Source organism: Meleagris gallopavo, chromosome 5 (assembly GCF_000146605.3).
Source record: "Meleagris gallopavo isolate NT-WF06-2002-E0010 breed Aviagen turkey brand Nicholas breeding stock chromosome 5, Turkey_5.1, whole genome shotgun sequence".
Lineage (NCBI taxonomy): Eukaryota > Metazoa > Chordata > Aves > Galliformes > Phasianidae > Meleagris > Meleagris gallopavo.
The window spans coordinates 42,595,424-42,620,652 of record NC_015015.2 but is presented as its reverse complement, the minus strand read 5'-3'; the positions used below and the strand labels follow the sequence as shown (position 1 = coordinate 42,620,652).

At 42.0% G+C, this 25,229-nt stretch overlaps 1 protein-coding gene and 1 long non-coding RNA gene across 2 annotated transcripts in view; both read left to right on the top strand.

Moving 5' to 3' along the window:
• The window catches only part of FOXN3 (forkhead box N3), a 110,049-nt gene that overhangs the window by 50,504 nt on the left and 34,316 nt on the right, over positions 1-25,229 (top strand). The window lies entirely within an intron of this gene.
• Positions 397-23,565, top strand: LOC116216690. Its single transcript, XR_004159960.1, has 2 exons — positions 397-18,177; positions 19,737-23,565. It is a non-coding gene; the product is annotated as an uncharacterized LOC116216690 (long non-coding RNA).

The window sequence follows — 25,229 nt, the reverse complement described above, 5'->3', positions numbered from 1 at the left end:
GTAAGACTGGGGAACCCACTCATTCATAGACACACCTGCATATTCATACAGAGATGTTTTCCTTCTTTACTAAACATGAGAATCCTTGACATGAGTAACTGCCTGTTTAATCCATTGTCCAGTGAGTGAATCATTGCGAGAAACGGGACTTCACATTTCCAAGTATTGGCTATTAATAGAAGCAGTTACTGAGGTGGAAGTAAGGCAGTGGGAGGAGGAAGAAGGGTGCAACTGTTCCTGGTTTCCCTTATAAAGGCTAAATTAGAATTGTCTGCTCTTATAAATCAAGATGTTCAGCCTGCTTTTTGTGCTAGTAGTGAGACAGCAGGAAATATATAACAGAAGTAGGACCAGTTTATCTGGAGAAGTGCTGCCAATAGCAGGTACTCAGTCTTTTCTCTGGAGAGGCCTGGGGGGACTTGATTCCTGTACCTTTAAGATGGAAGCTGCCAACAGGGCTGCGGGAAGATGCCAGTGTTCTCTCTCTAATACCATGAAAAATTGGGGTGCATAGCTCAGCATCCATCAGCAAATGCCCCAGGGACCATGGTTTCTTCTTTGTAGAGGTGGAAATTCAGTTCAGCTGCTCTTCCTGTTGCATGAGCAGGGTAGGTACAATTCGAGACAGGTCCTGGGATGCAAGGCTGCAATGCTGAGGTGGTGAGGGCAGGGGCTGCGGAGGACTGAATTACAAGAAAAGTAAGCATCATGTGCATGTAACTTAAGACTTAGAAGGTAGAAATGTTTTCTTCTGCTACCAGGAGTGCAAAGGAAAAAGCAACAAAGCGAGGTATTTCTATTACAAATACTTTAATGTTGTTCTCATGAGAAGAGAGGCCCACAGTACTATAAAAGGGATGCGAAGCAATAGATTGGTAGATTCTGGTGCTCTTATCTATTATACACCTTGGGCAAGATTCTTATGCTCAAGTCTTAACTGAACATTCATTTTCTAACATGTATTTGGGACTCTCATATTTCCCAGCAATCTGAGTACTTCTAAGTGGGGTTGTAATTCGTTTGTTTCCTGGTCTTAAGTGAGGGTGGTAACAACAGTACTTCTCAGTGCCCAGAGCTGTCAGTCTACAGACACTGGCTCTGTTTCTTGTTTTCGTGCTTCACTAATGCGAGAACCTTAAGCAGCAGGGAACTTAACCATTTAGAGCAGCGCTGGTTGTTAGCTTTTGCGAGTGGCTTTTTTCTCTTGAAGTGCCATTGGGCTCCTTACTTTTACAGATATATCTGGAAATTGACTCATCTTTATAAATGACTATTCTGTGGAGATCTGGAGTTTTGAGTATCCAGCTAAGTTCAGCAGTATTCAGCAGTGTTCTCCCTTCGTCAGAGGAACACCAAACTTGGTGACTTCACCATGTTTTCTCTTCAAATTTTTCTTCTCTGAGCACCTGTCCCCACCCTCCTTTCAACTGTGGTATCTGTGAATGCTCTCCATTGCTGAAGTCTTGGCTTTGGTCAGCCCATTGAATTAATAGCAAAGCTACTATCTTGTTACAGTAAATCAGTTTTCATTCACAGTGCATAATTATTTAAATCAGCTTCCCCCCTGCCAAGTGAAGGGGACCTGACAGCTTCTTCAGGAGTTCCCTTTCAGGAAGATGATTCACATGCTGCCTCCGTGGAGACGGAATATTTGAATAATTTATTTATTATTAGCATTCAGTGTGTTTGCAGTGGTATTACCAGAGAAGTAAAATGAAGTCGGAGGGGTTGTACAGCACATCCCAAAGGGAGTAATTTGAACAGCAGAGCTCGCCTTTGTTTGAGAAAGTGGGTAAAGCCCTGGCTGGGCTGCTGGAGTCCTGAGGGTGCTGGCAGGGACACGTGTTTGTGTGCAGGTTTGGAAACACTGTGTGCATTCAATAGACAGTACCAGCCACATACAGCATTTTGAAGTGATCCTTAGAAAAACAGTCACTTTGGCATGACATTTTTGTTTGCATTCTGTGTAGTACACTTCTAAACAGGTTGCTATGCATTAGGAATATAGCACGTAGATAGTCTTTTTATTTTTCTACTCAAGTGTGTAAGACAGTGGCCGAAGCTGTGATTTAGTAAGTGTAAGTGCTCAAAGTATGGTTGTGTTAATGTGTGTCAGAGCCATGAGGAGGGAAGTGCAGCAGCTGCCTGCCTGTGTTCCCCAAATGCAGGACTCCTGAGCCTCCTTTGGCTTTGAAGTTGAAGGGGAGAAAGGCTGAAGTGTAGCAGACAGGTCTTGTCCATGTTAGTTCACGTTGCAGAGTATGCCAAGGTAAGTTTAAGCCCTACTCTGTTGAAAGTCGGTGACTTGCCTTTTAGATCTGCACAGACATTTCTGCTATCTTTGCAGATAAGTTTGTGTATTTTGCAACAGTCCCTCGCAGTGTCTTTGAAGTTCTTGCTCCTGGGTGACTCGGGACAGAGTTTACTGCCTTTGTTTACTTTCCCTGACAACTGGAGGGTGTGGGTGCCTGCTGCAGGCCAATCATGCTGCCATGCAAGGGCACAGAGGTACAGCTGCCCTGCCTCCAGCGGGAGCAGCAGCAGTAAAACAGCACTTGGAAATACATGTGGGAGTGAGGAGTAACTGCTGCTGCAAATCCCTGCGGCCTGGCCTGGCTACCCCAGTTAATAGTGTGGGGTAGGAGAGGAAAGGAGAGGGTTCTGAAAGCCTGGAGGGGGAAGCGGGAGGCTCCTTGCCCAGGTCAGTGCTGAGCTCATCTGCAGGTAGCAGTGCTCCAGGGGCACTGCTAAATGATTGAGCTGATCTTAGCAAGCTCCTGCTCAGTGCCCTTCTCCTTGCCAGCCTGTATACCCCAGTGTTCCCCATTTCCCACCAGGAGCTGCTCCTTGCTCAGAACTCAAGGCTCACTTGCCCATGCCCAGCATTTCTGCAGGCCCAGGGCACGGTGAGCATCTCCCAGGTGCTGCTGGTGACTGAGAAGTGCTGGGCATGGTTCCCACAGAGAAGTCTGGCAGCAGTGTGTGTCAGACTTGTCCTGTCAGTGGCATTTGGGGCCAGCCCACCTCCAGCTAGGCTGGGTTGGAGCAGGACGGATCAGCGGCCCACACCAGGGACATGGCGTAGTGCTGGCTTTACAGCACTAGTGCTCTGAGCAGGTCGTGGTTAGAAACAAAGGTAGGATGCATGCAGTAACATAGGACACGGTACAGTATGTAAAGATTTCCAAAACTGTAAAATCACTGTGATTGTTGCCATCAGGATCTTTGGGCTGATGAGCTGGAGCATATGCTCCATGCTGAGAGCTTGCTACTGTTTGGCATTCCTTCACTGTGAAGGTGGCATGTATTAGAAGTAATCTTGGCTTTCATAACTGTAGATTCTGTTTGAGAGTACAGCCACAAGAGACACATACGTCTGTGCCTTACGTGGAGACGACTAAAATAAGAACAGTTTTGCAATTGTGTCACTGAGCAGTTCTGGTGGTGTGTAGTTTGCTATGAACGGGGAAAGCTGTTGTCAAGTTGGGCTGTTCCTTGACGGCATGTCAGGTTCCTTGAGACATAGTTACACTGCGAGAATTAAAAGAAGAACTCTGGGAATTTTTAAGAAGCTCTTATGCTAGGACTTTCTTCTGTCTTGGGCAGTTAGACATCCCTCAGCAGACTCCTAGCCAGTAAACTGAAGAAAGTTATGGGAAAAGCAGCAATGGTGATTGAATCTGAGAGTTTTTTGTGTTTGTGGTGTCTGTGGTTAACATTGGCACTAATTGTTCCTCTCCAACATGCAAAGAATTTCTGCCTACTGGTCCGAGCTGATCGCGGTACTGCCGGTTAAAGATTGGTAGGTTTTTGGTTCCATAAAAGGCATTTCTTAAGCATCAACAAGAAATGGTCAATTAATGGAAATGGCATATTGCTAAGTGAGCCTAATGTTATTTGAACAGTAGAGAAAACTAGAGAGTATCTTAAAGTGTAAGGGTGGTTAGCAGTATGCACATTTCATGCTGTGTGTTATTTAAGCTGAATGTGTAAAAAACAGTTGGTTTCAGTTATTGGAATAAAACTTAACCGCAAGAAATTCTTCAGTTGTGCACTTGTCAGTATGCAGAGCTCTGAAGTCACTGAAGTTCGTTCTCACACATCGCTTTATTTTGCTGCAATTTATAACAGACTTGAAACTGAATTGGGACTTCAAGAGGGAAGGAAGTGGGGTTTTTCCCTTTATCAGTAGAAGTACAGCATGTTCAGAAACCCAAAAACTGAATCCAGGACTCCTTTTGGGGCAATTAATCCTTTACGCTATCCATGTCAGTCTGTTTGAAGTACACCTGCCAGGGTGGTAGACTGGGAAAATGAGCCTACAGTAGGTACAGCACTTTTTCCTCTCATTCCTCTCTCATTTAAAGTAAAGGTAAGTTGCATTTGCATCCTGAAGGGTACATTCTTTAAGCAGTCCTCTCAAATCAGCATGAGATAAACTCTCATTTTTGTGCCTAAGTGATCTTTGGCAGAAGTCCTTAAGACTTTTAAGCTGGTGAAGTAATTGATCTTGTTGTTAATGTTTTTAATACTGACCACAAATTAGCAAAGAAAATATGAGTTTATATTCAAGCTGTCTTGGGACAGCTTCTGTCAATTTGGAAATACCATTATGAGATCCTTGGCTTCCTTTTATGTAATTTTTTTCCTCAAAGTTTTAGTTCTTTTTAAAGGTCAAAGTCTCTCAGTGGTTGCAACTGCATAAAATAAAGCTAATAAGTTCACTTTCTCTCTGACAATGTTTATTTCTACATCTGGTCCATCACACTGCTCTCTAATGCAGAAGAAGGATCTGGTGAAATTGAAATTGAAGTTGTTCATGAAGCAGTGGGAAAGTCCAGTCCTGAATTTTAAACATATGCACAATTGTGAGGTAGATATTAAGAACATTTACTGCATGTCTTTTAATTTCATATTTCTACAGTACATCCTTGCACTGAAGCTTTTAAACAGAGCTTCTTTATGTGAATGCACTTGTTTTTCTTTATAATAGGATATATTGCTTTGTGAGTTCTATCATTTGTGTTTCTGATACTAACAAATAAGTTGTTTCTCATGAAACAAGAACAGCAAACTGTTTCTCTTGAGAGGCAAAGATACAATAGCTAAGGCCAGACAGCCTGATGAGCCATGTGAACAAATGTCTATCTGTGTGTATATTTAACAAACGTGTTTAAATATAAATGTGTGTTATCAAATATATTGAGCATGTACAAATAAATGTGTAGTCATATAGGAAAGTAACCCTTTTTGTGCTATAGATTTGGTTCATCTGCCCTACTTCCTTTTCTGTGTTGGTAACTTGCGTGCTTCTTTTTATAGGGTACAGTGTCTTGCACAGATACAGCTGCTCCTACTCTTTACCTGCAAAGGAAACCTCCACAGTAGGTGTAAAAACACAAGCCCTGAAATACATAATTTGGTGTCTAAGCAAGGGTTTGATGTGTCTGGAGAACAGCACTGGTTCAGGAGAATGACGCTGATATTTGCTTTCAATGGTTTGACCAAAATTAATCTCAAAAAGGCAACCTGTGTGCACATGGGTGTTCAGAGTGCAGTTTCGTACCAGAAGACAAGAGAAGCAGCTTGGTATTGTCTGCTCAAATTGATGCTTTAGGCACCCAGTAAACATTGGCTTCGCAGTGCAATCCGATGAACTACTTACTGCTTGAAGGCAGAAATGGCAAGGGGCAGAACTTGATGGGAGCAAAATCCAGTGACTAGGCAGTACTGCAAGGTCATGGCTCCATGGCTTTTCTGTTCAGTCACCCTGGATTAGCAAAGCTCCAATGACTTCTAAAGAACAAGACCTAGAGTTACTGGCAGATTTCTGAAACGAATCCTTCTGAAATTGTGTTGCCAGGATCAGCAGTTACTGTCTTAACCAGAGCTGCAGGTGCATTTAGTCAGTGGTATCGAAATTTGTGTTGTAAATGTTTCATGAATTGCCAGCTGTCTTTAGAGATGCCCCCTCTGCCTTTCACATGGGTAGTTTCCCAAAGACTGACATGTTAAGCTCTTCCAGGTAGCCCTTAGCGCCTGCTCTTGAGAGGACAGTGAGCAGAACTTCCAGAACAAACATTGCTGAGTTTTTGACTGATACTTCACTTCTCCGTGGTTAACTGCAAGAACAAAACTTAAATATTTATTCTTTAAGTGGAGGAAAATGAAATGTAAAAGGCCCCAATGAAATGTGCAAGTTTACAAGTCTGCTGAATGGCTCTTCAGCAATCCACAGATGGTGTGTAATGGCTTAAGATGATGGTAGTGAACTATCAGCCTAACTAAAGGCATCGCTTTTTATTTATCTGAAGAAATGGTGATGTTGTGGCAGTACTTAGAGTGCTTCGATAGTAATCTTTTCCACTGAAGATTGGTTTAAATTGATAATAAGGAAAAAATGTACCTTAGAGCAGATCTGTTATGTGAAAACAGATCCTAAAGTAATACAGTTCTCCATATTGGAGTTTTCTTGTCCTCTCAGTGGTTCAAGAGCAGAGTATCCCTGTGCAGAAGGCTGGTGGCTTCAGATGACATGGTTGGAAGCTATGGTCAGCCCTACTTGGGGGCCATTGAGGTCAGTTCAGGAGTGCCCCAGAAAGGGTAGAGCCAGATGACCTCTCTCAAAAAGGGAAGATATTCTCAATTTTAGGCAACTTGAAAAACAACTTTCAGACTCATGGAAGGAGAAATATGGTGCTGAAGACTAGGTGGGATGAGTTGTGGTTAGGATTAAAGATGTTTTTAGAAATGTCCAATTGCATCCACCTGGCCTGTCTCAGATTTTAATGTACATTCTTGTTCGCTCGGATTCTGTGAGCTGGAAAAGGAACAGTTCTACGCAGAGCGCTAAGTTTACAAAATGACTCATGATTTAGCTAATACTAATGAATTCAGGACAAACTCTGGAGTGGGGGAAGATTTCGACATGCTCTTCTTGTTAGACCAACACAAAGATTTGTCCCAGCTTTCACTGCGCTGCTGTGTGGTGGTGGTTTCACAAGTCATATTTCTTCTGCACTTGCTGAACCATGTCAGACTGCTGTTGTGGCAGAATATATTCTCCTTACAAAGCTGTCTGCCATTGAGGTTAATTAGCTATTGGTAATGATTTGTCTACTACAAGTAGATGACAGGTCTAAAAAAAAAAATCAAGTCTTTCAATGCAGATTTAATCTCTCCTGTTTTGTGTATTTCAGAACGCAGTTCTTCCTACTATATAATCATGTAATATATATATTTTTTACGTTAGTCTTCTCCTCTATTCAGTGCATGAGCTGAGAAATCTAAATTTGGTGGGTTACTATAAACCTGGTTAGATCTTGTATGTTAAGTGCTTTACCTTTTGGGTGGAGTTAAATTTTGTTCTTTGTAGGAAGATTTTCCACCCTTGTGACTTTTAGGTTCATTATTTGTAAAGAAAATGTGAGCTGTTAGTTCTGCCATACTTATGCATGCCAGTATGCCATATGCTGCATGCCAGTTCTCTTATTATCAGAGATGTTATAAAAGTGAAATGAAAAAGAATTTCTGAGCGCCCGTTGTAAAAGTTTGAATTTTCTCAGAGACTGTGGTATCTGTTTAAAACAGAAAGTTTGTTCTTCTACTTAGTTGTTACTCAGGCTTGCCTCTGCCCATTATGCATGTTGGTACCATAATTTATGGTTTCCTTCACTAACATTGAAACTCTGGGTCAATTTCTCCTATCAAGGAAAACTTGCATTTCTTAGGAAGTCATAATCTGGTCACTATAATAGAAGCACAGTATATGATATCTAAGTTTATTCAGTCCATATTTCAGATGTGCATGGAACACCGCAGAAAATTATAATGACAGTTGTTTGCCATAAAATGTATAATATCTAAATGTAACATATTTGTGTATACATGTAGTAGTTGTAGTCTTCAAAATCTGTGTAATATTTTCAAGAATGATAAACTGTACTTGGATTGTGCCAATAACTCCGAACAGTTATCACATATCTTCATAGTACTTTAAGGCATTATCTAATGAGTTTGCACAGCATCCTTTTCAGTAGCTTAGGGTGAGTACCAGTTCCCTGGGCTTAAAGGGAGACTTTGAGCCCATCAGGTGTGGCAAGAGCCACAGAATCCCTGAGCCTGCCTTGATTCCTTTATGTTAAGAGAAATTCCCATCATAGTCAAGAAACACTCTGCAAAATGAAGCGTCTCCCTCTCTGTTTTGGACACTGAGTTTGGGAGGCCTGAATGAATACTTGCATTTTAAGAAATTTATCATATGTTATTGGTGTCAGTGGTGGATGTTTACTGCACTGGGCTTCCTTCGTAAGAGCCTAGAACTATGGGATAGATATTAAAGAGGATACACAGACATTCTGCACTTAACCAAGGGAAAAAGGACACACGCTGAACGATCATCTGCGTGACTCCTCACTGCCGGCATGGATGCTGAGTAAGGTTTGGGTCAGCTCTCCCTGTGGCACTGTCCTTTGTGGCTTCTACAACTTCTGCACACGAACTCTGAAATTTCAGCCAGGAGACGAAGGGTTTATGGGGTGTCCTTGCATTCTTTACTGTTGGCTGGAGCATGCAGCTCGCTCTGTCTGTGCAACTATTGAAGCAGTCACATAAGCAAGTCTGTAATTTCCTGCAGTATTTTTTCTATTTAAAGTGCTCGAATCACAGAGCACTCAAATTAAGCAGTTCATGCACTTTGGAATTGAAGAGAGTGCCTTGGAGAAACTCTCCAACTGCAGCTGAATTAATGCTAACTGGGGCCTGAGGATTGCTAGCAAAAACGTGTGGATGAGGGGCTGATAAACCTGGCAGAGTTTCAGGAAGCAAGGGTGGGGTGGCTGGGGAGCATTATCTTATCTAAATGGTAATTTCTGTTCTGTACGTTAATTAAAACACATAGTGTACAAACGAGCATTTAGGAAATCTTTTGGAGGATCTTTTCCTAAGGGGGTATTTTGGAAGTAAATTGCGAGCTGTACACATCTACTCCATGCAGCCTCCAAGAACAGTACAGAAACAAATGATCCAAATTATATTGCAAGAGTTTTTGTTTATGTAGGTATTTGGGGCAGAATCTGTTTTATTTTGTACTTAATAATGCATTTTTGGTATCCTGATTCTCTCCGCAGTTAAGAGAAAAGATTGTACTTGTTTCTTAATGCTTCTTCTTGAAGACTGCTGTAACATATCCAGGAACCAGTGTGGATGAGTTGTAGGAGGGGCTGACTGGATGATTAAGTGTGAAAGCAAGGTTCCCATTCCACTATCAGAAAATATTTACAGGAGGCATGTTTTTCATTACCAGGTTGATTTTGCTTTCTTTGCTGTCTTACAGTGCATTCGTGTCTAATCTGTTTGCAATCTTGCTTCTGTGTAGCTCCCAAATTTTGCTTTTTGGGTGGAACGATCTCATGCACTGGCAGAGTTGGGTCCTGTTGGTATTTTATTTGCTGCATTGCCTTTTTTATGGAACGTAGGCACATATCACTTTGAAAAACAACAACAAACCAATTCTCCCGTAAAATGTTCCTCACTTGAAAAACTGTAGAATTTATCGGATTCTTGGTAATTGCAATGACCTCAGGTGTAGCAAATGAATAATAATGAAAGCTAAATAACAGAGTTTAGAGGCAGTGATTTTGTTTTTTAAACTTTTGCAGAAGAACAAATGCTTCCTGTCATGGGAAAAGGAAGTTACAGATGCTTGTGTGGAATTAAAAGGGATTTGGAAATGAAAAGTAACCCTTTTGTGTGCCCCAAATATGAAACTGCGTGTGGTTTGCCTGGGCATTTCAGTGAAATCCACTCTCCTAATGTAATTCAAATATTTAGATTTTGGATTAAGGTAGGCTATATTCATAAGAACCAAAACAGGTAGAGATCATTTTTGTCTCATCTGGACCCTCCCTTATTACACCTCGCTTAGTTTTCCCGTTTATGAGCCTTTCTATCTTTTCCTTCAGTGGTTAGTCTACACCAGAGTGCAAAAGATATTAAGGATAGAAGCAGAGAAAAAGACAAACACTGACCTTTCTAATTGGCTCTTGAAGCCTGACATATTTACCACTCTAAGAATTAATAGGGTGACATGGTTTGTCAGCCAAATCAAGTATTTCTTGCTTCTTCATGAAGCCTACCATTAAACAAATAAATATCTGCTGGTGTCTCCACATAATAGATTTTTATACATTGTTATAGAAAGAAATCTTACTTCCAGGTGATTCAGAATAAACTTCAGTAGCCAAGCAGGCTGCCCTGTGAGCCCCCTTGCTTTCCACGCTAAGTGCAATCCTGGTTGGAAATGAATGGCTCACTTCTGTGTCTGAAGTCTTTGGCACCAAGAATTAAGACTTAATCATGCCCTGCATTGATGGGTAGCAGAGCAGAACGGCTCTCTCTGAGCTGACAGGATGGTGTTTTGTTCTTTACTAGTGTTCTCTGGAGGTAGTGGAAAGGACTGTGAAACCTCTGATTCCTTGCTCCACTGTGGATTAGGGGTTTTCAAGCATAACCTGGAAAATTTTTTCTCTCTGATGGTATTGAGGCTGAGATGTCTGGTAGTATCCTAGAAAGCGTAATGATAACACCACTAGGATCTTGCTTATTTTTAACGCGTTCCATGAACTAGCTAGGATTAACTGTTTGCATTGCAGAGTTTTACAGTGAGTTTTATTAGCAGAGGATAATGACTTCAGTGTACCTCTGACAAATCTGTGGTCTCTTCACAATATCGACTCAGAAAATCTAATGAAACAGATTGGTATTGTTTGGAGTGCTGGTCTGTTAAAAGTGCCTGTGAAAAGGATGCCAGAAAGCACTGTACTTTTACAAAGAAAACAAAGCAAACATATAAAAACAAAGCGACCTTTCCTGTGGCTTTGTTGCTGTGATAAATACAGTGAGTTCCAGGAACTTCTGAAAGGGAGTCTTTAAAACTGATCTGACACACAAAAGTGCAAACATTGAGCTAATCTCGAAGAGCAAGTAAAATCACATTGTATTTGACTTTAAAAGGGATAGTAAACTCTATCCTGCTGGGTCTCTGCGGGATGAACGAGTATTGATGTTTCAGAATCAAAGTAGCCCATGTAAATTCAGTCTTACGTGTTATGTAACAGCTGAGGATTTTAGGAGAATTATGACGTAAAAGCTTGGTGCTTATTTAATAAACTGATCATTAATTACAGTTCAGCAATTTGCTTCTGGGTTGAAATGAGGAGTAGCTGTACAACCCTTTCCATTTTAATCACAGCATCTGTTACAAGGATAAGTTTCTCTCCCCCTAATGGACATTTTGCTGCGTTGGTGCTGTACGTGTTGTTGGCAGTGTTTTAATTCAGAGTTGTTCATTGTGTGGGGGTTGGTATGTGCCCCCTCCAAAAGACACTGACCCATTCACTCAGGGCAAACATCTCTAGCTAACTGCTGCCTGCAGTAGCTGCTTTTGATCTTGCTTTCCTAGCTATGATTTTTCCCCTTTTTTCCTCATCTCTCTTCTACCTCTAAGAATTAAATGATGCAGTCATAGAGGAAGGCACGTGTCTTTGCACTGTTATAAAGTGACAACTTTGTAAACTGTTTGTACTTAAATCTACTTAGAAGCTGTGCTGTATCTGCTGTGGGGATCCATCAGCAGCCTATCAGGTTCTCCACCTGAACGCTTCAAGTAAGGTACCAACTGTTTAAAGTTTGGGACCACCTGTCAAGAGTGCGTATGAATCTGCCTTCTACCACGGTTGACACTTCCATATTGAAACTAAAACCATCACAACTTGGAACGTCGACTCTTCCTGAAAAAAAGTACTTTGCAAGAATAGTTAACCCCAAGCACTGCAATGGAGCATAGAGCTTCTTGTTGGTCAGAAGTATAAACAAAAATTGCCATTTCCCAAGGGATTCAGTAAACACAAGATAATGATGCTCCACACTTGATGGCAGTTTCTGCAGTCATTTTCTGTCGTGGCCATCAGCAGAATAAAACCAAATGGGTTCCACATACTTGAATCTTTGGCAAAAGACAGTGTTCTCAGCAAGCAGTATTGGGTGTTGGCATCAACAGGTCCTGGGATAAAGGTTTACCAGTTCTTTCTAGGAAGAAAATATGATGTTTTCACCCCTAACCTTATATTTGATTAGGAGTAAGTCCCAATTTCATACAAGAACAGAAAAAAAAAATAATTGTGCTGTGCTTACCTACTAGGGTTGTTGGAGGGAACAGCATTGCTGTGTTGCCTTGCCTGAATGTTTTAATTACTTTCCTTCTTTTGTACTGAAGCTTAAGGAAGCAGCATACCATCTGATAAAGCAGAATAAAGGCTTTCAGGGATGCTGCTCATGAGTGCTAGAACTAAGCCCGTGTGTGGCAGCCTGGTGCAGCACTGCATGCCTGGCACAGTACTGGTTGCTGGGTTGTTGGTCTGCAGAGGACAGAAACCCCAGCAGTGGCTTTCAGCTCCATCACATGAAGTGCCAGGTGTGCCCCTGGGAGTCTGCTTGGTTACAGGGCCTTCAGACTGCCTGTGTTCTTGATGAGTGATTTTCTTTGCATTCCCATCTGTAAAGAATGAGAGTTTGCTGTAGGAGTTGAGTGCTGACAAGTCCCTTTCATGTAGCCATGGTTTGAACAAGCGCAAAGAGTTCTTTCTGAAATACCAGCATAAATTGGGGCTTTAATCTTAATTAGGGCGTGTACGTTGCAAAGTGAATTGTAGGGGGAAAAAAGTTGCCACCTTATTTTTAATCATATTTGTACAACTTTTTATACAGTAATTATGTGTTTTACTCTGAACATCAAGTTATGTTGGGAAATAAATGGTATAAGCTGAGCCTGAATTTTAAGTGTGAGCAATGTTTAAAAAGCAATTAACACAGAGAGGTATACTGAGTGATAAACAGGGGAGGAGGCAAGCAATTGAAAGCAAAATGATCTTGCTGTAACAGCTTTCTGTTCAGGAGATGCAGTAGGGAAGCAGGGAAGCAGCTTGTGCATCGCATGGATTTCTGTTGGCCTTCTGTGCAAGGCAAGTTCCGTGGCAGCGTGACCTTCACACGCACAGCTCCAGCTGGGAGCTCCAACTTTCCCAGTGGCTTTGATTTGCTCACAGTATTAACGAGTGCTTAACCTCATAAGCAGCATTTCCTGAATATGACATAACTTCAGCTATAAAAAGTTTAAGTTTTATTGTGGTTTTGGAGGACTTTAACGAAGTGAGATTTCTATCAGCCCAGCGTTTCCGCACAGTGACTCACAGACCTGTGTGCAGCACCAATAGGTGGACATTTTACAACTTGGGCATGGTTCTAACGTGTTCGAAAGTAAGCAGACTGAAGCTGGCGGTAGTGCTACCGTGTTATCCAAGAGGCATTTTGACTACTAATCAACATAAAGTATTTCCTTTCTATGCAGTTCTCTCATCTGGGTTCATGCGCCTGATGGCCAGACACATTAAAGAGAGCAGCGTGTGCACGGTAATGGGAGAGCAGGCCCCTGTGACTGAAGATTTCAAGCATTTCTCTTCCTTCCAGAAATTACAGGCAAAAGAACTGAAGTAATAGAACTTGGGAAGTAAATTTAGGGAGATAGTGTGAGTGATCAGTCATTACTACAGCTCAGTTTCTATGTTCTGAAATGTTAGTTTTGTCAGTAATCTAAAACTCCTTCCAGAAATTAGGCCCGTTTTAATCTCTGCTTGTGTTCGGGGTAGTGAGCAATTTACCGGAGTTAGGGAGACTCACTTAACAGTTCTGATTCAGTTTGCCAAAAGGAATAACGAAAATTAAGTTTCTGTGGTGTTTTGAATGCTCAATTCTTTAAAGACCTTCCAGATATTTAAGCTTCTAACTCTTAGAAGTGTGGTGGAATTCATTTTATATGCTAAACAGCAATATTTTGATATATGAGTGAATTTTTAGAGCTTTAATGTAATTGCTGTATTTAAAAGTAGTACTTATTTAGAAATTATGAAGGGTAGTTTCCCTTGCCTGATGGGTTGTAGAAATGTGGCTCTGTAGCTGTGCCTCCTAAATGTTGAACTGGGGTGAACTGTGTGTTGAGGAGGGTTTGTTAATACGGCGTTACAGGTAAATTCTCCTCTCAAAAACAGCGTCTCAGTAAAAGGCTTTTTTTTTTTTTTTTTCATAGTTGCATCTATTAACTAGAGTACTTCTTTTGAGGCATCACCAAGTCCAGCTCACTGTCAGCATTGCTGTGTCAGTAAGTGACATGGTGCTCTAAAATGGATGTGGTGGTGGTTGGGCAAGCGGGGTTGTGGCTACTAAAGATGAAGTCTGTGTGCTGTATTCTCATCAGTGTTGAGCCTCCCACCCACAACCTCTCATGCATTTCTGACGGTATCTGAGCAAGAACTTGAAATTGGAGTGTTTCAATGTATTATTTATCCTTATCAAAACTGGAAAATTTCTTAGCGCTGTTACTGCTAAACAGTGTCATGGTAGTGCAGATAAGAGTGCCTTTTGGGGAAGAATTACCACTTATAAAGCATTTCAGAGCATGGTGACAGCATCAGTGCTAAGGAGAACTCTGTAGCTGAAGGTCAGAGCACACTGTGATAGGAAGCTTTGCTGCCAAGGGCCTTTGTTCTGGCACTGTGCTGTGCACGCTTTGCCCACGGTGGTGTGGTTTGTTGACTCCTTGCTGTCTCCCAACAGAATGTCTTCCAGGCCACTATAGCTATCACTGGAAACGGAGCCTAAGTTTGAAACCAAAAGGTTCTCTGGGTTTCAAGTTGCAGCAGTCACAGAGGAAAGCAGGAAATCAGTGCTGCCAGAGGGAAAGAATAATCTGGGGAATAAAACTTCACTGAGGCTCAGAAGAGGAGATTGCACGGCTCGCCTGTCCACTAATTAACATTATTTTTTGCTTAGGAATAAAGAATCCATGTACATTTGTAACCAAGTGCTTATAATTCAGATTACTTCTATGTTGTGTAATATTCAGAAATGTAAGTTGGAATTTCTTTTCTATGCGTAAGAACCATTAGTTTAACATGTTGACATCAAGGAATAGGACTTCATGTGGGTTTTCCAGGTCTCCGTTTCTTAAAAAAATTATTTATATCAAGTATGTTTAAAAATGTTTTGTTTTGTATCGCCAGTTTGAAGTGGAAGTTAAGTCAGCACTGCAGCAGTCACCATGTACAGCTGTATGAAGAACATCCTTTTGTGAATATCAGTCAATACATCTTTGAGTGTTTTATGGAATGTAACATGAAAGGCACATTCCTTGCCGAAACTTCCTTTATGCTGGGCTTCTCTCTAATGTAATTTCCATCAGTTAAGGAATAAAGAGAGCGTGTTTTGGGGTCCGTTTTGCTTGGCAGTGCACAAAGAAAAAGAAGCTTGAGGTGGGGGGGAGGAGTATTATTTCTCAGCTACTTCACACAAAGAAATACTGTACTGCTTTCAGAAATCCCTTAGTACAAATGCCTCCTGTCATAGGCAATCAGCGTTACGCCATTTTGACATAGCTGTACAGGATACTGCAGTGTTTTATGAAATTGTTGATCTGGACTTAGTACAGGAGAGCTGGAACTGGGCTAAAGCTTAAAGTCTGATTTTCAGTGTTCATAGTGGTGTTGATTGTGAAGCAAGAACTGCTTTAATGGGTAGTTCTTCTCAAATTCAACACAGTACACTTAAAAGATGAGGCTAACCAAGCATAGAGCTGCTTGGAAGGACTGGGGCTGTCTGTCTGTCTTTCGGTCTATGCAGCTGTGTGTGCACAGAAAGGAGTATCAGAAATCCTCCATCACTTGCATGGCACTTGTGTTGACTTTGTTAGCATGCCTCTATCAAAACCCTGGTAGTGCAAAATATGTTTGTTTGTTTGTTCTTTCTTTAACTGGAACTTAAACCTGGTTACTTAGTTGAATGCTCCATCCTAGAATGGATCCAAACAGTGTGGCAGGGCTGGACATTTTGAGAACTTCATATTTCAAACCTTTATACCCATAGCAGCAGATGTCCTACCAGTATATTACACTGCCTGACTGTAAAACACCAAGTGCTTGGCTCTGTCTTCTGTTGCTAGAAGTGGTATCTGCCAGATCTCTGCACCAGCAGATGAAGTTTGACTGGGAAAAACATCTGGACTCTCACACTAGTGAGGTGGGGAGGGAGGGAGAGCTGTAAACCCCGTCTGGAACAGGTAGTGCTGCTGCCAAAGAGGGGCTGGCCCTGGCTGGCAGCAGTTAACCAGCTCAGCTGCTTCCTAAAGGCTCTTGTGCAAGGCTTGCTGCCCTGTGCTGACTGCTTGATGTGTGTTGAAGTTGTTCTGCTGCTGTAGTCCTGCATACGGAAAAGCAGAAAGTAAAAAGCTGTAGTTCCCTGCCGTTGATAGCATAAGCATGTACACAAGAATGTACTTCATGCTTGTTAAGCTTACATCCCGATTGCCCTCTTCTAAATGAGCTGTGTAATACTGAAAATGAGATAATAGTAAATAAAATGTTCAACCCACTTTGCAGCTACCAATAAACACATATATCCTTTTTACGTTCTATGCACACGTTTGGTTATGTGGTGTTCCTATAGACCTGCTGCTTGTTTTTCTTTGTATGTATCTACTTCTGGGAGTAGCATATTAATTTTCTCCTCTAATTACAATCCTGTGCTGCTTAAATTAGTTTAGTAATTATGAGAGTAGCCATTACCTCATTAATGTGTAAGAAGAAGGTAGGATTCAACTCCCTTGACTTCTGCTGATCACAAGTATTTTGAAGGTAGGTGACGTTATTCTCGTGCTTAACTTTTGAATCTGTCATCTATTCTATGCTCCAAACATCAAGCTTCCTCATTAGTGGACTGTGAGAGCATCCTCTAGAGCTGACTTGTTGACTTAAACTAGAAAGTGAAAATTTTATCAGACTTACTGGCATTACACCAAATTTCATCAGATTTATTGGTTTCCTTACATTTTTCAATTTTCGTGACAGTATTTCCTTTAAAATTTAGTTTCAAGAGCTTGTTTTTTGGTGTTGGTTCAGTAAGACAGCCTGCTATATGTGTTTCCATCTTATTCACACTGAGCAAGGGAATCCTGATGTGCAAATGGCAGTTGCTCTGTATTCGTGGGAACTTCCTTTTTTGGTCTTTCAGTCTTTTGTTTCCCCCAGCCCACCTCTGCTATTTTTTTTTTTTCTCCTGGGCATCAACATGTGCTCAGTTTAACGGTTTTCTTAGTAGTTTCTGAGGTTTTTCAGTTTCTTTTGGGTTCTTGCTTTTGTATTTCCATTTGAAAGTCTTCTCTCCTTCTATAGATAATTTTGCAGTTTTGCTTGAAGTAAGACGGAATAAATTCTACATCTTAAGTTAACTGTAATTTTGTGTTTAGCACGTATCACATTTAATTTAGCTTTCTTTTTAACGTGGTTTGCTGTAAAGGCACACTGGGTGCCTTTTTAGTGCCAGTACACCTTGTTCCTTTATGTTTGCTGTTGGTGTGGATATGGGCTACTGGCAGTAAGAAGAAGGATTTTTATCGATATTTATATAAGGTGTGTGGTTTATTTTTCCCCATTGGACGTGTTGTTAAATAATAACTGCTGTAGTTCAGTGTTACTCCCAGGTAAGTTTATAAAATACATGTATCGCTTGAAGGATTAGGGTTTTTTTCCCCTAAACTGTTGCATGGAGGATGGTGTTCAGTATATAATGTGTTAGACCGTGACAGGAAGAAATGTGTTCTTTAGGCGGAAAGAGGGAGATGTATGACATTCTGGTGACATGTATATAATTAGTTTTGGGGAAGTGAGGGAGAGAGTTATGACTTGTGGCTGTCCATGTATTTAAATGGGTTTTGTTATTTTCTTGGGCAGATCTAGAAGGCTGGAGCAGAACTGCAGTCCTCATGCTGTGCTTTTTCTTTGCAGCGATAGAGCAGGCCACGCACCGGGGCAGGTGAGACAAGGTGCAGGTCACCCTGTCACAGCACAGGAAGCAATCACTCGCTCACTAGCATACTGCAGAGCCTGATTTTCAGTTCTCCTAATCTTTGTCTCAGCTACGACAAGCTAGGGATGGGGACATGAGGTGGGCCATGTGCTTCCTGAGCTGAGATGGGCTCCTCCATTTGGGCTTGGTCTGGTTTTGCCCTGAGCTGGAAGATCCGTGAGGAGAGACGTAGTGTCGGAGTTGGCTGGTTACTGCTTAAAATGACAGGTAAATGCTGAAAAGTAAAGCCTTCCTTCTGCTTGACTGACCAAAACATGGGAAATGAGGCCAGCCACATGCAAGCCAAACACTTCCTCATGAGAGATGTGAGAGGAAAAGGTGGCTTTGAGCATGGCAGCGCTTCCTGTGGGGTGGGAGGTGCTGCTGCTGTTGTCTTCCCTCGCTCTCAGCACACAAGCCAGAAGACCAAGTCCTGTATTTTTATAATTTTTTTCATCTCTTCTAGCTTGCCAAAATACAAAACACAAACAGTGAAAAGGATCTTCCATTGGGTGTTTGGAAAGCTTTTATAATAGTTTATTTTAAATCCTTGCTTCTGTGAGTGAAATGTAATTGAAGCAAGAAGTGCATTGCTAGTTCTGAAAATACATTAAGTATATGTCATCAGAGTTTTTATTTCTGAAAGCTCTAATTCTGGAAAAGTACTGGAAAGCAACAGACACAGAAGCCTAGTTGCACTGTGAATAGTGCAGAAGTATTTTAGTGACGGTAGTACTAATAAGCAGAACTTTTTTTTTTTTTTTTCATTTAATTTTTTTAAACTGGCATTAGTATTCCAAACAGCAAAATCCCAGGCTGGAGAATTGTAGAAATGATGATTGCTCATTAGCAAATAGAATACAGATGTTCTGTTCATTTTGCCAGAGTACATCACATAAACACCTTGGGGAGTGACTGGCACAGAGTACAAAACCTGGTAGCATGACAGTGTGCTTGGCACTTTGGGGCTGACAACAGAAGCAGAAGCGTACTGTGTAATTTTGTAAAATGTTTGTAATATTTTAATTTCTAATATTTTAATCATTTGTACTGTTTGTGTAATGTGAGAACCTTTGGAGTTGGGAGGTGTCTGTGGGGCTTTCATCACCATCAAAAACTGTAGTGGGTCAACTCTACGGAGGGCTGTTCATGTCTTTCTGATTTACTTTCTACCTTCGGTTCACAAAGGAGCAGGTTTCCATCCGCCTCCAGGTCTGTGAGTCTTGTATCACCTGTAGGTTTCTGTTTGCCTTAGCTGTTGCCCAGAATTTTCTGGCCTCATAGGTGGTATCTTTTTTTCCATCCTCATATATCTTCTGGTGGAGTTACCAGCTGAGGTTCCTGCTCTGTCCTTTCATTGCTTCATCCTCTCTGTCCCAGCAATCCCAGTTACTTTTTTCCTTCTTTTTTAGAATGAAGTTCTTCTTCTGCACTCAGGAAATCGCTGTGAGTGGGAGCTGCTTTATTTTGAATCATACCTGACTGCTGTAGAACACATGCTAAATAGGGACTGGAGCAAGACTTTGTGTTAGCTATGTGTAGGAGCCGTGGTGATGTGCTTCCCAATGTGGTGTTGCTGAATTAATGGTTTTGTGCAGCTGCCTGAGAAGCTGGAAGGGGGAAGATGCCCCTTCCCTGGTGGCAGAACTCAGGGCATTATGTTCTCAGTGTCCCTTGCTCCTCTTCTCTGCTCCTCAGAAAGTAGATGGCTCCCTTTTGGTGAAGATACAAGAATCATTTGGTGTTTTTTTAAGTCGTGTTAAAAATTGTCGTATTTTGTTCTTGAGATCTTTGTGGACTTTTGAAGAAAGGAGATTCCTTGCTGTGGTACTGCTCTGGCCTCTTGCCATGATGGGTATTGTGCTCACTTAGTTGCCAGGCCAGGCTGGAAAGGAACTGAATGAACTCGGAAAGTTTCAAAATATGTTAATTTTATTAAAGAATATATTGACTCTGATTGGTTCTTTTCCCTATTTTTTTAAATTGATAAGTCTCCAAATTATGACCATAAAGTCACAGAATAGTAAGGGCGTGCTTCAAAGCAGAACAAACCATACATCCTTCAAACTGTAGCTGAGCTGCCATATGCCAGACCTGACTCCTGTTCCAGATACTCTGCAGATTTACTCCACAGCATTACATCCTTGTGGGATTTTTTTACATCTTTTAATATAGCTTATTCTTGTCCACTTTAGTGAGAAAAGTCTTAAAAGTATTAAACAGCATTGGTACTGGGAAATGGACAGATGATACTGATCAGAAAATGGGATTGCACACTCAAAGAGCTGGCTATGGCCTCAGGTTTTGTTGGTTCTGAGCCTCTACCCTTCTTTTAAGCAAATACTCAAAATGAAATGGAGCTTATTAACGTTATTTTGTCCTGCTGGGTTGAAAACATTCTGTGTAAATGCAAAGAAACCATAGTAAGTATCAAAGTTAAACCACTTTTAGAGGCAGAATCAAATTAAAATGAATTTAAACAAGTTGGATTAGCATGAACTGACTCTGTTTGTAAAGAGTACTTTGCATTTCTATATCTTTTCACAGCCATAATTGGGAGAAGAATATCAGCAACTTCACTTACAAAGCTGCTGTTTGCTTCCTCCTTTTGCCCTAAAGCAAACAAAGTAGTCAGGCTCCCAGTTTGGAATCTATTGAATGAACCCAAATCATTTATTTGCTGTTTAGTTGTCCTGGCAGCAAGGCAAATAGATGTGAAAAGATTAGGCAAACAAAAAGGCAAAAACCTTGGCCCCCTTGTAAGGATTTGGGAACACAGCTAGTAGTTCATCAATTGTTGAAGCTGCAACGTAAAGACATTTTGGAAAAAGCAAGCTGAAAATAAAACACCTTATCTGTGTGACCTCTAGGAATCAGGGAATTCTTGGAATAAGGTTTTAAGTTTATTGTCATCTCTTCCTTTTTCTTCTTGTTTGTTTTGTTGCAGCTCCAATATGTATTGAAAATCCTGTGTAACAAATTGCAAGTGAGAAGAGTGGCATGTTAGAGGAGAAAATCAATGGCTGTCTTAGCTTAATGACTGAGACACTGCCCTGTGCGGCAGGGATGTATCTGAGAAAGTTGTCAGTGAGGACATGAAGTTTCTTATTCAATCACATTAAAACCCTGAGAAACAGTACGCTTTGGGACAAACACAGCAATTATTGCCAACCAAGATGCATGTAGTAGGAGAGTCTTTGCCTCTAAAAGCTTGCAGGCTAACTCTGCAAGGCAGGGAGACCATGCAATGGAGAGAGATTAAACTTCATCCATTTAGGGGAGAGAATGAAACACCTTGCCTGAAACCACAGTGTCTGCACAGAACTAAGGAGTTTAATATGAGGCTTTGCTGCTCCCTGGGTTTTGCTGACGCTGTTTTGTGGGTAGGGGAAGAAGGGCCATTCCCATGTGTATTGCCCAGGAGTCCAACCTCTGGTATGGTCCCAGGGCTCAGTGGGGAGTGCAGTGGGACAGAACAGCTCTGTCCCTGCCTGGGGTCTGATGCACTTCTCTTTGAAGATGATAAATGGAGTCACGGAGAATTGTTGCTGTGATATGAATTATTCCCTCTGTTATTAAATAATAAACATGACCACAGTGACCTACTCACTCTCCAGACTCCATTCCTTCTGTGGCTTAATCTCAGTAATGGCTTAGTGTTTGAAATAAGTAATGCCAGGGGTGGCTGAGAGCCGCTGAGAAAGGGGCAGCAGAAAGGAGTTGGTAGATTGATACCATATCGTGTGTATTGTAAAGCAAGGTAGTAAAAAGCCTCAGGAAATTATATTTCTTAAGTAATGCAGTCAGAATTGCACTTAGGCAGAGGAGATTGCTTTGTATTTACTAGCTGTGTTTACTGCTTTTTTCTGATGTGCCTAAATAGGAAAAGCGGGTATTCAGAAACTTCGGGGAATGGAAAATGGAGTTCTAGACCCGAATCTGTACAGCTACTTTTGGGAATAACACAGTGAAATGAGCGAGCTTGATTTGCTGCGCAGCAGACGCCAGGATTATATGATGTGGAAGGAATTTTTTACTTTTAAACCCTTTCAGTGTGATGAAATGCAGGGGAGTGGAAGGAGGGGCTGATAGAAGTGCCCTCGTTTTGTTAACCTCTTCTGTGCTTTGAATGCAGACGTACCAGTTGATTCATGTGAGCACAGCTCATAGCGTAGGTGGGTGCTACCAAAACAGTAATTAAATGTAGTCTGTGTTTCTGGAATAGAGCTAAAATGGAGTGGAAAATAGTATTATTTATTCTGTGGTTTAAAGCCTTTCTGCTATAAACAGAAAATGCAATAAACAGAGAACCAAGTTGGCATGAAAATTGATGAGGAGTACAGTGTGTCTTTTTTGGTATTTATGCATTATTTAAAGCAAGTTTAGCAGACTGTAAAGCTTTTGATTACAGTCAGCTTATGTGTTCTGCTGCAATTGTGTAGCACCTCAGACTAGAATGGACCAATGGATATTGATAATGCTGATGGCCCACAGCAGCTCACAGGAGCAGTGGGTGATGGTTGGCATCATGCTGTGCTCCCCCAGTCTGCCCAGTGCCATGCTGCTCCCGTTCACAGAGAAGCGTTTACTGGGGCATCACCACGGTCCTTTTCATTGAGAGAAAAATATACTTGAATGAACTTTCTTGCCTCTTGTGCTATATGTAGTAAACTCCATTGAGTGTTCTATTTAAAGAAATGACAAGGGTAGATCAGAGCCTTTATTAAAATATCCTGGAGCCCCTTGCAAGGTTACCCTCCTCCCATGGAAACAGTCTTTGTGCGTCAGCTGCAGCAGTGTTGGGATGCAGCACCCCTTGTCTGTCTGGGGGCCGTCCCCTGGGGTAGCGGCCATCTCAATGCAGCGGCAGTTCACTTGGGGCGGTTCAGTTCTGGTTCTGGGGGTGAGGTCTGGGCCTGATGTCTTGGTGCCGCCTACGCTGTGCAAGTGGGAGTCATGCAAGGAAAGGGAAGGGTGCCAGGTGCTGTGCAGCAGGAGGGGCCGGGCAGGCAGTGGGGGGAGCAGGGCGCTGCACAGCACTGAGACGGTGAGCAAGGATAGAGGTGAAACCCCAGCTAACCCCAGCTGTGCAGCGTTCCCCTTCCAGGCACTAATAAAGCCTGAGGTGACTTCATATTCAAAACCTGTTGAACCTGTTGGCAAAACCAGAACCCTGGATCCTCACTGCACCGTGTTTTGTTTGTTGCTACCAATGCCATGCCAATTGCCTAGCAATGGTGTTTGTTTTCTTAGAGCAAACTGCAGCTCTCACGTGCAGCCGCAGCCCTGCGCAGCAGTGACACGGCCAAGGCTCGCTGAGCCAGGCAGGAGCAAGAGGAGGAGGAGGAGGATCAGGAGGAGGAGGAGGGCCCTGGTGCCAAAGGGGCTGAATGCAGGGAACAGGGAAACCGCAGTTGTTTCCTCCTCCCGCTGGCAGGCACGGTCAACGCTAAACCCATTGCTTTTATAGGAACAAGCTGACCTACTTATTGCAGCATTGGATTTCAGTTGGGCTCTCGTTGTCTGAGAGGAGCTGGTTTCTAACCCCACCTCAGCTCCAGCCCCGGCTTGTTGGGACATCACCTCATAGGTCTGGCCTCCAGTCCCTGCCTTTGGGGAGCTGGAGAGGGCTGTGACTGGAGCACAGGTGTGGTAGTGAGGAAGCGTGCTGCCATGGCAGGAGAAGGAAAAAAAAAAGTGTTGGGAGACTGATAGGTGACACAGAGAAACAGGAAAACTGGAGAGGGATGATACTTTAAGAATTGTGCAGGCTTTTGACAAGCATCTTGTTGTCAGTTGTATTCTGCTGGGCAAAGAGGGGTAAGTCCCTCACGAGGGAGCTGTCTATATATTCAGGGTATCTAAAGGGAAAATCGTTTTGCCAGCCTCTAAAATTCAGAGGTGATTACAGTCAGTTGTTCTTCCTTAGCTGGATTCATAGAGCAAGATGAAATTTCATATGCCAAGAACATGTGAAAAAGTGCCAAATTAGGGAAGACTGAATGCCCGTGCAGGGTCAGCAGGTAGCACTGCAGCCACGTAAGGTCTGTTCATTGGTTCACCTGGCAGTGATGGCAAAGGCCAGTGCGGCACACAGCTTCCAGTCCTTCAGATGGACACAAAAAATTCAGGTTTCTGTGGGTAGGTGACAAAGGCAAGTGGTGGAGAGGACAGAGCAAGCACACAGCAATATCTGTTCTGCAGCAGACCTGCTGCTCTGCCCATTTGTTTGTTCCAGCAAGAGGTATCTGCTGCCATCCATCTGTGACAGTGGACTTGCATCCTCTCTGCTGGTCTGGAATGTAAACCCTTATATGGTTTATACATGTAAAAATTTGCTGTTAACACAGAACCCTTCTGCTGATTTTAAAGAAAATTTCATGCTTTCATATATAGAGCTTCTAGTGTCTGTATCTGCTTAGCTTTCCAGCCTGGAACAGCCTGGTCACAGCCTTCCTAGAGGTTTTCTGCAGTTCTGCCCCTGGAGAGCTGTGACCTGCTTCATCAATTACACTCAGTTGTTGCCTTAACTTTGAGGGCCATAAAAGCTCAGCCACAGTGTTACCAGGAGCTTTGCTTCAAAATTTCTTTTCCCACTTTTTACGCATTTTTCCAGTACAATTTGGGTGAATCTGGTTTTTGTTTTGATTTGATTTGTTGTTATGCACCTATATACCCTTAAACTACTCAAGCTGAAAGTTTGGAAAGAAAAGAGACTTTCTATGTTTAAATTCTTGAGAGGCACTCCGCTATTGTAATGCTAGGACTGTAGGATTATCCTGAGATACAAAATGACACACATCATAGTTAATACTCATCAGCATTCTTTCTAGCAATCTCAAAGCAGTCGCATCATTAAAAAGTCTCAGCAAGCTGTGTTACGTTATCATGCTCAAGGGCCAGATGAGATTTGAAGTTGCTGGCTGATAAAAAAGGAGTTGGAAAGGAAGTGTTCCACTTCTATAACTAACTTTATAAATTAACTCTTTGTAACATTGTAAATGCATTATCATACATCTGATAAAATAACCAGTAATGACATTCAAATGCGTTTCCCAATATTTTGCCCTGAAACTGGAATGAAGGCAGCTGCTTAGGTGCATCCCTGTGAAGGGAGGCCCTTCCAGTTGACATCAGGTCCAGCAATGGTGCTGTTTAATCTGACAGTGGTTGATCTCTGGAAACAAAGGAGAAATACAACTTGTCTTCAGCTATCTTAAGGCATCATGCTGTTTTCTGTTATAACACCAGCACTTGGTAAAATCTGGCACTTGGTTTCT